This window comes from Thermobia domestica, chromosome 8 (genome assembly GCF_964235325.1).
Source record: "Thermobia domestica chromosome 8, izTheDome1.hap1.1, whole genome shotgun sequence".
NCBI classification, from domain to species: domain Eukaryota; kingdom Metazoa; phylum Arthropoda; class Insecta; order Zygentoma; family Lepismatidae; genus Thermobia; species Thermobia domestica.
The window spans coordinates 145883555-145900782 of record NC_137461.1 but is presented as its reverse complement, the minus strand read 5'-3'; the positions used below and the strand labels follow the sequence as shown (position 1 = coordinate 145900782).

Here is a 17228-nt window from a genome sequence, read left to right as displayed (position 1 = left end):
ATGGTTCAAATCAATCAGAAGTAATTTACGTAATTATTTACATTTTAAAAATGCCTTACTTTCTAATTTTCAAAACGACTTCATGTTGGCCAATAGAGACGCTTTAGTTCGAAATAGACATCATAACACAAAACTGGATAAGAGTTTTACTGATTTTGTGATATCCGTATATAATAAACTGAAGTTAATTAATCCATACCAACAGGAATCAAAAGTAATAGCGTCAGTCCGAATCTTGTAACCTTTTAAGTTGCAACAAATGTTGATTTCTGCTTAATGCGTTAATTTCAACCAGCCTGTCATGATAGTGCAAATTTTTGAGTGAATCTATGCTGCAGGCTAATAGTAATTGGAATCAAGGCAATACTAATCGTAATCAAGTTTTTTATGTACCTGTTCGCAACATCAATGTCAGAGAAGGTGATCTTAATGTGAGAAGTAATCCATTATAACGGTAATAGGACTGAACCTAATTTTACCGTAATAGAACCTAATCCAATTGTAGGAGAAACAGGAACAATAATCGTAATACATTTAGGAATCAAGCGAAAATAAGTTTAACTTTTCACGAAATGGATTTCATAATAGATTCTTAGGCGCCAGAAATTCCCAAAATAGAAACCAAGGTACCGGGGAAACAAATAATAGGCAGAACTGTATACAAGATTGTGTTATTCAATGGCAATGTAACTGAAGCTAAAGTTGTGGCGTCCGTCAAGACATATTTAATTAATTCTTGTTTATTTTCACTTTGAATACATTATGGTTTTATTTATAATTTGTGCTTTGTTTGAATTCTATACAGATAATAAAAATGATGGATACTAAATTTCAGCAAGTCGTGGTATGAACACGAATATAGCTTACTAAAAGTTATAATAAACATGCCGGAATAAATAAAACATATCATATTATACTCTAATCCATATAAACTTTTGCTAATTCTTAATATAATATTTTTACTTGTATTAATCCTTGTTATGATATTGATTATTTTGTTTCATTTAGTGTATTGTTATGATTACCTTGTATTTTTTTTACTTATCAGTATTATACTTTTGCCCAAATGGAAGAAATAAGTTATAGTATGTCAACATATACTGAGTTTATTCGTCAATGAGCTCCATTGATATTGAACTAAAGAATATGCCTTAGGGCCTGAATAATTAAATAAGTTAATCGCCTTTTGAATAAGTTCTCTTTGTTGGTAAGTTTATAGAATTAAAATGGAATTGTTAAATGAATATAAGAATGAGATATAATAAAATTTTATATATATATATATATATATATATATATATATATATATATGAGGAAAGTAATGTAACCATATATGTAAAAATAGATAACGCTCCAGGACTTTTTCTTAAATTGTAACCAATTCAAAAAGTCATCGTCAGGAGCCATACATACAACGATATTGTATATCTGTTTTGTCAATTTCTTCTATGTTTGTATCTTGGTTTTAGGCAACGGTGGTTAAAAGTACACAACCTGTTGTGTAGAAGAAGAAAAAAGGAGATATATGTTGTTGATTCTAAATATAAAGAAATAAGGTTTAATCTTAGTAGCTAAAAATATATGTTGATTTTATATGTATAATCTGTAGTCAGAGTTACCGTAAGAGCAGATAGTTGTTTATTTTAAAGTTGCTATGACAACAAAAAAGAAATTATTATTAATAATGGAGATGTGAAAAAGAATAAAAGATAATGGTGATATAATGTGACGTGTCTGATTTGATGTAATTAAACATGTTGACATGTTTTAAAAATTACGTGAACTAAGGGCTAAATGTAACGTGTAAAATATAAGAATAAGAATTTAATCGTTACAAGCGCTTGCTTAATCTGGAAAGTTGAAGTGCTTGCGTTTCGTATACGTGCCTGGCAATTGATTGCGTTCTCGAATTACAGTCAAAGGTCGGAGGTATGGTATGAGAGTCAACGGCTTGTATTTGAGTGTCCCATTCTATATTGCACTGAAATAGCATGTACAGCCACTTACATGAGTACTTGGACCCCTGACTGTTACAATTCCATTACTTGGGGTCCAGGTCATTTGCGGTTGTGAGAACGCCCAGACAGATTCAACCCCAACTTACACTAACTTTTCTAGGCACTGACAGCAGTTGGTAGCACTGAGTTAAGTTTTTATTCAAGTAAAATTGTGAGTAGATGACGCACGAAACATTTCTCTGAGATCAATCTCTCTGGTTCAGAGCGTGTTGTCCTTCTTTCTTTGAAGATAGGAATAGTTTATTGTTTTATTTATTTATTACTTTTTTAATTACTTTTCTTTGTTTCTCTGCCTGGATTCTTTTTTAAGATAATTACATTTTTTTAAATAATTCTTTTAGTAATGCTCATAACAAACGAGACAAATGATTGAGTAATAAACTAATTAGTTAAAATAGATACACAAATCCCACAAATTGTAATTTATAAAATTAAGACTTAAAAATTTCGAATTGGATTTAAATCGCAGCGAATGACGCGTAAAATTCATACTATTTCACTTCGAAATAAGTATATGCTTGTGGTATTGTTGACAGTTAATATGAGAAAACTAATAATATAATAATAATCAATAATTATAATAGAAATAAAGTAATTTTGCTTGGAGCCATCTTGCCATTCAGTTGGACTTTAGTATAGCCAGAATCATTTTATCATTCTTTACAAATGTTCAATGAATCTCCGATTTTCTAAAGATTTAGCCAATAGAATTATGTCCATTAGTAGTTAAAACTGAATCGTTCTAAGCGAACACGAATCTAACAGAAAACTCATTGCAGATTTTGCTTTAAAAAATGGGCATGTCATCCATAGCAATTTTTGACCTAAATTATTTAAATTCCAGCCAAGATGTTATTTGTTTCTCATGTCTCTTATCTACTACGAAGAGTTATAGCCTTAGGAGCCTTTCTTAATTTTTAGATCTCCGGACTGTGCTATGCATAAGTGTCGAAGTCTTATAGAATGGCTTTGAGCTTGAAATTTCACGAAGCCATTACGTTTCATTACGGTTCGGTTTCATTACTGACTCTGGTAGAGGAAAACCGGTTAGATATATTGAGATGCAGTTCTTTAGAAACGTTTCACCTTTCCAACAGTAAATTCTATCTCATCCTTTAACAAACTCTTCAATCTGGAAATAGTTCAGTATAACATTTTCCGGTTTTAACTTTTTATCACCATAGAGTATAAACAGTAAGTGGTATTGGGTAATGTTTTTCTCTTACATGAACTCAGCGCCCAAGGAACACATTCTGTCTTTGCTCTTATTAATCTGTTGCAACCAATAGTTATAGATGCACTACCTGAAATTTGAGTATTGAATTCACATAGTTTGGAAATTTGCTATAGTTTCACGCTGTGAAACGAAACTCACTTTTTAAAATCGCAATTAAAGGGCACACTTTTGGGAGTACGTCAAACTTATGGCTGCTGTCTTGTTCCTGCCATCGCGATATATGACCACGAGCTAGACTTTTTTCAGAGTTCAAATACACAATCAGATTTCATGTAATTTAATTTGCTAGAAAGTATTGACAACTAAATATTACGATTACCTCTTTCTTGCAGGTATGAAACCATACTATTAGCACGTGGGGAACTTTTCCAGATAATAAAACTGTGGGATGAAAGGAGTGCCTATGTAGTGGCTGCCGATTTTTTCAGCGTCCTCCACAACGTAACCCTGTGTCCTATGTTGCATTGTTATTGTTATTAACGAAATTTGAGGAGAGGGGCACAGTCGTATACTGACCTCACAACGGACGACTGCGGACAGACATGCACGAAGCAAAAGCAGTGGTGGACCCCTAGTGGAGCACACGTCGCTTATCAATGCAATATGGGGTGGGTCACAGTAAAATGCACAGGTATACATAGCATCACCTGAAGGTGCAAATGCAGCAACATCTTTCCCAGGACGATCTGCGAGTGCAGTTTTGTAAGTGAGATATCGATCAATTACGGCTAAATCTTAACTTTACCACGCAGATACTCCATTGAATAAAGCTCACGTAAATGGGGAGGTTAACAGGCCGAACATGTGCTAGTGGTTATCTGACAGCCTTGCGTGGGCAGATCCCTCCGAAATGACCGGTGCAGAGAAGATTATGACCTGGGCAGACGAAAACGAATAATTGATCCAGATTGCGGAACGATGCCTCACGCTGTTACAGGAACGGATACTACCAGCTGCGATGTTCAAAGATCATATATTATTCCTCCGGTTTTTCAAGACGATGGCGCTCCCTCCCATTATGGCGTCATGATGCGTCACTACTTGGATGAACAATTTTCTGGGACATGTGGTGGTCAACATGAGTTATTTGAATGGTCTTCTCGAACTCTAGGCCTAATGTCACTTGATTTTTGTCTTTAGGGACATGTTAAGGATATAGTTTATGCTGTGAAAATTCGTAATTTTCGTCATCTGGAACAACGTATCGCTGCTTCTTATGCACAAATTTTAAAGGATACTCTGCTTCATGTCCACAGCAATTGGAAGAAGCGTCCACGAACGTGCATTGCTCGACACGGACAACATGTGGAACACATTGTGTAACGGATAAATATATATTTTAGTTACCAATAACTTGTTACCAACTTAAGTTACATGAAATCTGATTCCATATAAGACATCCTGAGAACATGTTAGCCCATGGTCATTTACAGAAAACTTTCCGAGAAATTCTTGTTTTACTAACGCAATTTAGTAGAGTATTCTCTCTTTTTCATATCTACTTAATCTCTGATTCTTAGCTGGATCTTTTCGTATGAAGACAAATTGTATTTATTTTTGCACTGAAAAAAAGTAAATAATATAGAGTTGTGTTTATTAAAACGGAAACTGAAATACATATAATATTGAAACAAATAATATGAAAACTAATAGAAAGCACAATAAGTAAGTACAAATAAACAAAGTAATAAATTAATCCATGACTAACAATTGTCAATCGAAGAGACACTTACAGCCTTCCTGCACCATGATCTATGGATGCATTATAATTGAAAGTAATCCTTTCAAGTGCATTTTCATGGAAAAGATCCAAAGTTACAAACTTAGTTCCATCTCTTTGACCATTCTGGCCTCTTCAACGCCCAACAACGGAACTGAAGATTTGTCCCATGTGGATCTGATCTAGAGATGTGGATATATAAAATGTAAAATGAGATATTGAGCTTTCGATGCCACTCTCGTAACTGATACAGTGAAGAAAGATTTTTAAAAAATTAAATGGGGCAACAGCCCCCACCACCTCCGACCTCCGTGACTGCTGCAATGACCACCATCTGCACTAAGAATTTCATCTTCCTGGATAAGCCGAGGAGACGGAGGCCAAAATATTATCAGTAGAAATACTTTTACAATTTCATCTCCTGGGAGAGCTATGGAGAAAAAGGCCAAATCAAACATGTGTAGAGAGTTATCTAGTCCAAAAATGAATTAGAAGACACCTTATCTGAGTTGCCATCCCTACGACAAAGGTGTTGAAAATCCGTAAGTATTTAAACATAAACCATGAAACTGTATCCAAAACCAAAATAGTTTATGGTTTATGGGACGCAGGTAGCTTGAACTGAAGCAGGATCCCCATCCATCTGCTACATTGTTGGCTGCTGCATGAAGATCATCCGCTAAAAGATGTATTGAATATGTTCTGGAGTTTACACCTACTATGGAGATCAAACATAAAGCTTATAGTTTGCAATGGCTCTTAAGCTCCATATCTTATTGCTTCTCATGCTCGTAAATTATTCACGCCAGCAGTCAGATACTCAACTTTAACCACGTAGCATTTCAATTACAAGTTAAACAACCAAAGATTTCGCCCAACAAAAATTGTCCCTATTCTGGCTGCAGATCCATAGGTTTATAGAATATATTTTGATGCGGATTAAGTGAAAATTAGATATCCATATTAAACTGGATATACATTGGAAAAAAGTTCTTCCTTACTTCCCAATCAATGCGAAAGTAGAGATGTTACTTAGTATTGAAGCCTATCAATTGTTGTTATTCAGCTACAACAATAGAATATTATATACATATCTACATGTCATTTTGTAAAGAAGCAATATAGCTAAATTGTTCCTATAATATCATCTAGATGGAAGCTTTAACAATAGAAAGAAGGCAACTTAAAATTAGTACAAAATGGAAATTGTTTTGTATATACATAGGTATAACAGAGTAAGGTATATACATGAAACAGTAGAATTTCATTGCTTGTCTTCCAATGACTAATAATAAAGTTCTTAGGCGACTTAAGGCGAAAACGTATGTAATGTTTACTGAAGTATTTGGATCTTGGTTAACTTAATAACTTCATTTATTTCTTATTCTTGTGACATCCTGTCCGTGGGTATTCTCGGGGTATTCCCTTTTCTCCTACATTACCATTCCACTAATTCTTCCTTCATCCTTCACTTCCTTTAACGTCATTTCCCTTAGGTTAACGGGCATAACGTGGGACGTTAAACTGAAAATTTTCCTTGGTTAATGTTCCGTTAAGGGGGTCCATTGTCTTTGACACCACTTCTTCCTATTGATTTTCGTTTGATTCCATAATATAACGTTATATTAGGTTCTATTAGGTTAGGTTAGGTTAGCTTAGGTTAGCTTAAGGGGATCCAGTGTAGTTTTGGACCCCGTTAACGGAACATGGACCTTTTCCTTTTATTCTTGTGATATAGTAATATCATACATATCAAATTAGAGCGTTGAGTTTCAAGTTGAAAAGACAAACCTAGTAGCAAGAAAGCTTTCGGCCAGTTGGCGCGTGCTTGGCTTTTGGCTTCCTACGCTTGCACTTGAAACCAATGCTTTCATACAATCTGCCTTTTGTTGTACTTGCAAGCGATGTTTTAGACCATTCGCAGAGTGTCATAGCATCACTAGCCATTCATTCGCTATTGACTTGGATTGACTTGCAAAACACTTGCGTCAAGCTAGAATGGAACACTGAATGCAAGGTTGCCTAGATGTAATTTCGTTACTGGATTCCAGCTTGCGGCATGCTTGCACGATTTCCAATCAAGCTGGATGCAAGCTTGGCCAACTTGCAATTCATGCTTACAGCAAGAAGTTTGCAAGCTGTCTCTGCCACTAGGATGTACTCGTCAGTTTACTATTTCAAAGATTGGTTGGACGTCATCATATCGTTAGGAGCTATCATACAAACAACTCCTAGAAATCAGAGTTTTTGAGACAAAACTCCCAGAGCAAAGGAATTGGTAGAATAGGATATGTCAAGTCTAAAATAGCAGTTATGCAATGAGTCATAAAGATCACCAGTCACTTCAGTTACTCAAATTAAAGATTTTTGCCTGGATCACACGGGTCTGGATTTCACTCCTCAGGTCTCGTATGACCCGGCAAGTAAACAGACTCGGAGACTTATACAGGCTTGGTTACCCGAACAAACCCAATGATTCAACAATGGAATCTAACACTTTTTAACTTGTATACCCAGGAAAGTTAAAAGAAAAACAGCAAAACTTCGAATAAATTTTGAACAAGCTGGATTTTAATGGAGATGTATATTTTATTGTCTTCGGCATATCCTGAAAAGAGTCCTTGATTTGAGCCGTGCTTTTAGGGGAGAAAGGAAGAAATATTGTTTTTTGCGATTACCTCAAAAATTCCTTTTTTTTTTTAAGAAAATGTTTATGAGGAAAATAGTACCTTATAAAGTTCCACACAAAAAAGGTCCTTGGATCTTTCCGTAGAAGTTCCAAGAATATAGACTGAATTAAATATGTCAACAGAAATAAGATTTTTTTTCAAATTTGAGAGTGCAAACTATTTGGAAAAGTAAACATTAGCTGGAAAATATATTAGATGTAACAGTTAAAAATTTTGGAATGAGAAATTCTCTGTTATAAAATTAACCTCCTCCCATTCTCTTTGGGAGCAGCAGCGGATCTAGGTCGGGGCCAGGAGGCCTAGGCCCTCCTAGTTTTTTGGGTGACAAATATAATTTAAACTATTATTAATATATTTTTGAAAGTTTATAGTAAACTTAAAATATAGGTATCATAGCCTGGGTTCTGGTGCCCCCTTTCAGTTTTCACCTTCTAGACCTATCATTGCTTGGGAGGGAACGGAGACAAGTTTGAAAATTCAAATGGAAACCTTCATTTTACTGACATGCACTAGTTCGCTACACTTCGGCACAAATGTCATTGTGACTGTCACCAATCAGCTTAAAGTCCCCGAAAACTATGGATTTGACACTAATCTCGGCCATTTTGGACATTTTATTTCCCACCCCTTCTTATTCCATATACAGATGGTACTGAACTTGGCCGAAGGATCACTATTCACCTCAGCGACCCCAGAAACTATGGGTTCGAGACTAATATCGGTTGTTCTCGATTATTTTCACATCACACCCTTCCCACTCCCCTCGATGATAGGAGTGTCTTCAGAACTGGATTTAGATTTGGTGGAGCCCTAACCTACTGAAGATGATGGGGCCCTTTATGTGTAGGGATGAACGTACGACCCTATATACAAAAATGAAGAAATTAGTGATATTTTAGGAAGCAGATTAGCAGAAGGGGCCCCAATACTTAAAACATAGGGGCTTACACAAACGAAGCACTGTTGCTATATGTAGATTTTACTTTATTTATTGATTTTCTTATATTTTGAAAATATACATTCAATTTTTTGCTTTAATTTTTGGGGCCTCCAAGACCCCGGGGCTAAGCTATAGCTCGTTTAGCTTATACGTAAATACGGCACTAGGTGTCTTACCCATACAGTATTGTATGTTTTTAGATCGTAAGTCATAGGTGTATGTATATCCATTTGTTTTTAAGTTCACAAATGGATTCAGTTCAAGTTTCGTCTTCCTAGTATGAGGAGGTATTGAGATGCTCTGTTTTTGGCATAAATCTTAAATCACCTCTTCCCATTTGAAACTGTTCCTCCTCCCTTAGGGTGTGCATCAAAAAGTTCTAAATAGTCTACGGTCTCTTACAAACTTTGGTATCTTCGATGCAGTTACTCAGAAGTCATCTAGCAAAATGTATGCAAAGCTTGTTATTTTTACATATAACATAAACAACCCCTTTCCTTTCGAGTCCCCTCCTCTCCCTTTAGGATATGCGTAAAAAATTAAAAATCGTACGGTCCAGACGATGTGATCTCTTCGCTAAAGCTATTTATAAATACGCCAGGCAAGCAGTTTGGGTTTGTATATCATCCAAACAAACAATCATTAATTTTCATACGTAAGATTATCGTGGTGCGCTCTAGTTTTGTTCAGACATAATTGAGTCTATATCCTTCAAGCGCTTTTGTGCAGAATTCTGTTACAATTTTTATCATAACTATTATTCTCGAAAAATTGATAGGTTTCGAGGAAATTGAAAAATGAGTACTCCCCCTTCCCGAAAACAAAAAATACGCCTCAAATTAAAAGTACTTCTCAGGATATGCTGATTACATGAAAATAAAAGTATCCCCAAAAATCCAACTTGTTCGGATCTTGTTCAAAGTCCAAATATACTGGGCTAATAACATCAAATGGAAATTAAAATTGTTACCTCTTGCTGAAAAATGAATTTAACACTAAAAGTACGTTATCTTGAACATAAACCTTTGAATTATCGATAAAATAGTGCAAGATCTTCAGTATATTTCAACCTTCGTAAGCCTATTGTGCAGTTAAAGGAACGAAGACTTTGACTTCAATAACAAAAATAATTTTATAAAATACGAATATATTACTAATAAAATAAGTGAGTATCGTTTCATAGTGTGAAATTAAAACTTCCAAACTATGCGAATTCGATACTCAGACTTGAAGCACTGCAGTTGTAAGTACTGGTTGCAATAGAATACTACGTACGACCAAAGATAGAACCTGTTCCTCGGAGACTGAATCCATATCAGAATGTCATTTACTCGCTATCACTTACTTACTATTTACGTTCTATGGTAATAATTCTTTCAACCACATCGAGTTGGAATAGAGGGCTAAGGGAACAGATTGAATCTATTTTTGGTACACTAAATCGATTACAAAAGGACACTTATTGATAAGTTTTTCCGCTTTTCCTCTACAGAAATCACTGTTGAAACCGAAAGTAATAATAAATTACAACCACTTCCTGGTTAGGTACGTAGAATGTTGTGAATAGTCATAATATGTTGCCTTGAGAAGCTGAATCGTTTAATAAAACACTTGTGGCTATCTGCTTATGTGTTTTTTTTTTATGTGGCGATAAACCTGTGACCAGAAATGGCTAATTTTAACAACTTTTGAATTGTGTTGAGCTTCAATCGAGGAGATGGATGAATGGAGAGGACATGAAACGAGATGTCATTACTCGCTATCACTTACTTACTATTTACGTTCTATGGTAATAATTCTTTCAACCACATCGAGTTGGAATAGAGGGCTAAGGGAACAGATTGAATCTATTTTTGGTACACTAAATCGATTACAAAAGGACACTTATTGATAAGTTTTTCCGCTTTTCCTCTACAGAAATCACTATTGAAACCGAAAGTAATAATAAATTACAACCACTTCCTGGTTAGGTACGTAGAATGTTGTGAATAGTCATAATATGTTGCCTTGAGAAGCTGAATCGTTTAATAAAACACTTGTGGCTATCTGCTTATGTGTTTTTTTTTATGTGGCGATAAACCTGTGACCAGAAATGGCTAATTTTAACAACTTTTGAATTGTGTTGAGCTTCAATCGAGGAGATGGATGAATGGAGAGGACATGAAACGAGGAGATGTCATTACTCGCTATCACTTACTTACTATTTACGTTCTATGGTAATAATTCTTTCAACCACATCGAGTTGGAATAGAGGACTAAGGGAACAGATTGAATCTATTTTTGGTACACTAAATCGATTACAAAAGGACACTTATTGATAAGTTTTTCCGCTTTTCCTCTACAGAAATCACTATTGAAACCGAAAGTAATAATAAATTACAACCACTTCCTGGTTAGGTACGTAGAATGTTGTGAATAGTCATAATATGTTGCCTTGAGAAGCTGAATCGTTTAATAAAACACTTGTGGCTATCTGCTTATGTTTTTTTTTTATGTGGCGATAAACCTGTGACCAGAAATGGCTAATTTTAGCAACTTTTGAATTGTGTTGAGCTTCAATCGAGGAGATGGATGAATGGAGAGGACATGAAACGAGGAGATGTCATTACTCGCTATCACTTACTTACTATTTACGTTCTATGGTAATAATTCTTTCAACCACATCGAGTTGGAATAGAGGGCTAAGGGAACAGATTGAATCTATTTTTGGTACACTAAATCGATTACAAAAGGACACTTATTGATAAGTTTTTCCGCTTTTCCTCTACAGAAATCACTATTGAAACCGAAAGTAATAATAAATTACAACCACTTCCTGGTTAGGTACGTAGAATGTTGTGAATAGTCATAATATGTTGCCTTGAGAAGCTGAATCGTTTAATAAAACACTTGTGGCTATCTGCTTATGTTTTTTTTTTTATGTGGCGATAAACCTGTGACCAGAAATGGCTAATTTTAACAACTTTTGAATTGTGTTGAGCTTCAATCGAGGAGATGGATGAATGGAGAGGACATGAAACGAGGACTATCCTTGGAATGATGAATCGACTGCAAAAAGCCGCATGTTGATAGCATTTACGGTTTTTGATCTACAGAAATCAGTATTGAAACCGGAAGTGATAGTAAATTTGAACCACTTTCAATTTCGGTAGAGTGTTGTAGATAGTCATGATATGTTGTCTTAAGACGCTGATGCGTTTAACAACAACAACAACAACAGAAAAACAGGTTCTCACTATCTGTTACCGTTTCCATTTAATGGCGATAAGCGTTGAAACCAGAAGTATAGGAGAGGGTGGCAAGAGTACGCTTGGGGCAAGAATACGATTACCTAAAAACAGGGGAATATATTCTCATACGGCAATAATGCGTCATGTGGAGTTTGATGTTAATGGCGTCTAGAACCTAAACAAGTTTGAGTGTACTGCGTAAAACTACAAGTTATCTAGGTAGGTATTTATGTTTTTCTAATAGTTTGATATAATATTGGGACATATGTACTTAAGGAATATCTTACACAATTTTTTAACAATTTCAAAGTACTGAAAAGCATTAGTTTCTAACATATCCATTGATTGACAGGATAAAGTAAATTGACTTTCTTCAAACAGTTGGCAGTGCAACATCACGGGGAAGTCCATTATATAGTTAGGGGGTAAGGGTATGCAGATACCGACGGGGCAAAGATACGCGTGTGTACTCTTGTACCTTCTTTTCTATTAAAAATCAACTTGATTTTAGATCTAACAATCAAGAAAGAATGTAGATTCCGTTGTTATAGACAGTAACGGCAAACGTTACGAATACTGGTTCCCATATGTAGCCTATAACGTTAAGAATTCTGATATTTTCTTATGTACGAGGGACAAATTGTTATTCTAAATACCACTCGTTACATAACAATATCTAAGGTGGTGTTTGAGTTTTCGAAACAGATAAAAGTCTGAGGCAGTTAAATTTGCAGTTATTGAATAAGAGCACGCTTGCTTATTTTATTCAGGATTCAGAAATGCTACATTTTGTTCTCTTTTATCTTAAATGTCAATAGTCTTCAGTAATAAAATTCTATTAGTCAGTGTCTGGTATAGGATTCTATAAACATATATGAAGCTACCCTAACATAACATTTGACAATACGTAGCTTCATGAAGGGTAGGACGAAAAGTTATCAAGTTACTGTCGTAGATGACAAGCATTCTTTACCAAAAGAAACTGATGAAATAAGATGGTTGGAAAATATATTTTTATAAATGGTCTAAATATTGTCTGATTTTTTGTATCCTATTCATTCTCACTACTAATATGAGGAGAATTATGTTTTTTGTTTCTTTCCTCTGTTTTGAAAAGAGAAACTGCAGCGTCTTTAGGCACAATAAAGCTAGTATTTACCGAAGAAATTGAGAACTAATTAGTGGAATATATCACATTACTGAATCAACTCTTCTATGGCTTGACTTTAAAAGATCTAAGAGTGGCATAAATGAAGAACTGTACCAAATATATAAAGGCTTAGACATAGTAGCACACGTTAAACAACGAAGAATAAAGTGAGTGGGCCATGTTCAACGCAATGGACGAGGATCGACTGCCGAAACGAATGCTAAATGGAAGGCCAGGAGGAAGAAGATTGACTAGACGACCTAGGCTGAGATGGTTACAAGACGTAGAACAAGACTTGAGAGAAATGAAAATACGACGTTGGAGAACCCAGGCCATGGAAAGAGAAGAATGGAGACGTGTAGTTGAGGAGGCCCGAGTCCTACATTGACTGTAGCGCCGAGGAATAAGTAAGTAAGTAAATAAGAAGAGTTTCATATGATTTTGCTGAACGCAACCAGTTGCCTCATCCCTTTAACCATGTGTATCGAACAGCATGAAGAGATTGGACAGAATCTTTGCGTCGTAGACATCCAACTATTGCTTTGCGACAGCCTTTAAAACTAGCCTGGGAAGAGCTTGTGGCTTTAGCAAGTCACAAGTTGAACACTTTTTTAATTGTCTACAAGATCTTGTAAGAGTAAACGGTTGCCCTCCACAGAATATAATATGTACGAAACTGATATAAATAAAGTTCCTCATAAAGTTCCAAAAGTGTTGTTGACTAAAACTCAATTGTGAATAAAATTATATCTAGTGATTGTGTAGTTATCATCACAGTTATTACTGTGTGAGTGTATCTGGTTCCTTTATTCCACCTGCGTTGATATTTCCCAGAAAACGAATGAAACAAGAGTTACGCTATGAATCGCCACCGAGTTCTGTGGGAATGATATCTGATTCTGGTTTAATCAATTAACAACTTTCATACAACTGCTGCATTATTTTCACCAAGATGTGCGATCACCAAGATGAGTGAAAGCATTCCTCAAGCAACGAATCAAGCAGAAGACCTGAATAGAGCCCACAATCTTTCATTGGAGGATTCACTGGAAGTAAAGAGGAGCCCATGCGGCGCATTCACATCTAACACATAATGCACTCCATTGTCAATTGCTCGTTCTCCTCTATCTGTTACCAAAGGTTCAGCCAATAACGCTGGATTCTCACTAGAAGCAATCAGGAACTCATGCGAACTGTCCACATCAAACACTCCTCTGCCAGTTGCTCGTTCATCTGTTACCAAACCTTCAACCAGTAAAGCTGCATCTTCACTGGAAGTAAGCAGGAGTCCATGCGGACCGTCTACATCATACACTCCTCTGGTGATTGTCAGTCCTCCTCCGTCTGCAACCAACCCTCAACCTGTAAACCTTTATCTTCTTGAGGTCAATCAGAGATTCTGACATCCTCTCCTTTCAAACAGAACTTACTTCTGAAACGGCATTCTCCAAAGTGCAAAGGTAAATATCAACTTGCACCAAAAAACTACAACTAAAGGTAACTCCTCAGGTCAGTGAGTGAGTAGTGTACGAGTGTCCATTATGCAATATCATCTACAGCGATTCTCCAACAGAAGACTGGATACAGTGCGCAAGATGCAATTAATGATGGCATGAACAATGCATATCATATGAAGGAGTGAGCACCTTTATTTATGATAAGTGTTAATGCTCCTTTAGGTGCGCACTCTTGCCCCTTTGATTTCGTACTCTTGCCTCACATACATAAGCAAGAGTACGAATTTGAGTATTTTCATTTTATGAATTCTAGTTCCTCCAAGGAGAGAGGTATATGAAAGTTGAGTTCACATTTGTAAAGCAGAGTTCAATTTTTGTGTTCCATGTAAAAGTTTTCTGTTGTAACTAGTTTTCACCAAAATACATAATTTAATTGAAATTTGCATACTGTTGCCTCCCTTTCCTCTAATAGTAAATTTGAACCACTTTCGATCTTGATAGAGTGTTGTGGATAGCTATGCCATGCTAAAAGCTAAATTGTTTGCAATCAATTCTAGTTTAAATAGACGGTTAATGGAAAAAGTGAAACCTATTCTTGAAGAGCTGAATCGATTGAAGAAAAACGTATCTTGATAGCATTGACAGTTTTTGCTTTACAAAAATCAGTATTGAAACCGGAAGTAATAGTACATTTGAATCACTTCCTGTGTTGGTAGAGTATTGTTGATAGTCATTATGTGCTGTCTTGAGACGCTGAATGGTTGGTAAAAATTCGTTTTTGCAGTCTGTTATTGCTTCCGTTCTATGGGATAAGCGTTTAAACCGGAAATAGCTAATTTAATGACTTACGGTTTGGATGTATTATTAACAGAGAAAATGTAACATTTTTGGGTCGCTGAATCGATTACAAGAAACCACGTCTTGATAAGATTTACTACTTTGCTCTACGGAAATCAATATTAAAACTGGAAATAATAGAGAATCTGAACCACTTTTTGTTTTGGTTGTGCGTTGTGGATAGTCGTGATATGTTGTCTTGAAACACTAAATTGTTTCCAAAAAACCGCTTCTCGTTAAGTGATATCGTTTTCGTTCTATGACGATAAACGTTGAAACCGGAAATGACTCATTTGAACTACTTCCTATTTGAATTGAGTTAATGGAGGAGATGGAATTTATCCTTGGACTCTTACCGTTTTTACTCTGATACCTGTCGATATACGGACAGACGGACAAAGCTGTTCTCATTTAATACTTCTTACACTGAGAAAAATAAGTTCTCCGGACAGCGGTATGTTGTACAAATATACGGAATCCTCTTGTTTACTACATAAATCAGTACGGAGCATACGTTATCCGTATGCTATATAGGCACTGCCCTTAGATGTTACATCATGCCGTTGCAGGATGTCTGATATCTAACAGTATTCCTTATGTTACACACACACACACACACATATATATATATATATATATATATATATATATATATATATATATATATATATATATATATATATATATATATATATATATATATATATACAGGGTGGGCCATTTTAATTAATCCACGGAAATATCTGAAAAATGATAAAACATAGAAGAAATTTTTAAAGTACACATTATATATTGCTAAGGGGGAAACCCAATTCCGCCAAAAGTACCCCTCCCCGCTCCCCCTAAATGGGGGTAACGGGGGTAACTTTGAAATGTCAAATGGGAACATGGGTCGAGTAATACCTCGTTCGAAAGGTCTTGGAAAACTAAGTAACGCTGTACCGAAAGATGTTTCATATTGTGCACCAGTTTCAGAATGGCCACCATGATATCGTTCGGAAACTCCAGTACCCGTAGTATGAAAACCATGGAAGGTAAATGAATGGAAAAAAATTGAAATACGTAAATATCATAGGGCATATCGAATGATGTAATCCCTGTGATCCCAGTGGCCTCCCTGAAGGGGTCTTGTGGGCTAACTTCAAAATTTCAATGTCCGACCGGACAACGGTTCGGGCGTACGCTTGACCTACCCAATGCTGTTTGGAAGGCAGACTTCATGCATAGAGAATTGGTGCACTAAGTTAACGCGGATGGCCACAGTTACATTTTGATTAACTATTAGCATTCATGTCATATTGTGAGCTTGAGAGACGAAACGGTGTGTACGTATATCCCCGAAATGCTTTTTGAATAACCAGCACGCATTGCAAAAAATGTTTCTCTTTTTTTAGTCACTACAGCGTCATCCTTACAAACAAATGTTTCAACCACACCATACCTATTTGTAAGGTTAGCCTAAATTTACGAATTAGAGTTCTCGTTTGAACTTTCACTTTACTTTCCACCCCACTCACATACAGAGCGCAGGGAGAGATTATTTTGCAGGACTTGGATTTCTCTCTATACATTATGGCAATTTTACTCTAATATTTTTATCTCTGTTGTATTATTCTCGACCCTTGGAACGCCTCCGTGATTTTCCTATTTAATTTTCGTTATTTTCATTTATGTCTAACCGTATTCATACTATGGGCACTAGACATTTTCTTAGACACAGTCACCATGTCTTTGCGATCATTTTGAAAACGGCGTCTCATGTCGAAAATTTTCTTACAGAAGCTGTTTGATATTAATTTGTCTATGTAACGTGATGTTACTCGCTTCAAGCTGCTATTTCAAATTTTCAAGTTGGCCCCGGATACCTTTCAGTTGGCCCTTGGAGTCACCCCGACAACACCTCTCGATGTGCCTTACGTCAGTTAGCTACTCCAGTTTTTCTTTTGTTG

At 35.8% G+C, this 17228-nt stretch overlaps 1 protein-coding gene across 2 annotated transcripts in view; it reads left to right on the top strand.

Annotated features, from left to right (window-relative positions):
- The window catches only part of Ac3 (Adenylate cyclase 3), a 976504-nt gene that overhangs the window by 717938 nt on the left and 241338 nt on the right, over positions 1–17228 (top strand). The window lies entirely within an intron of this gene.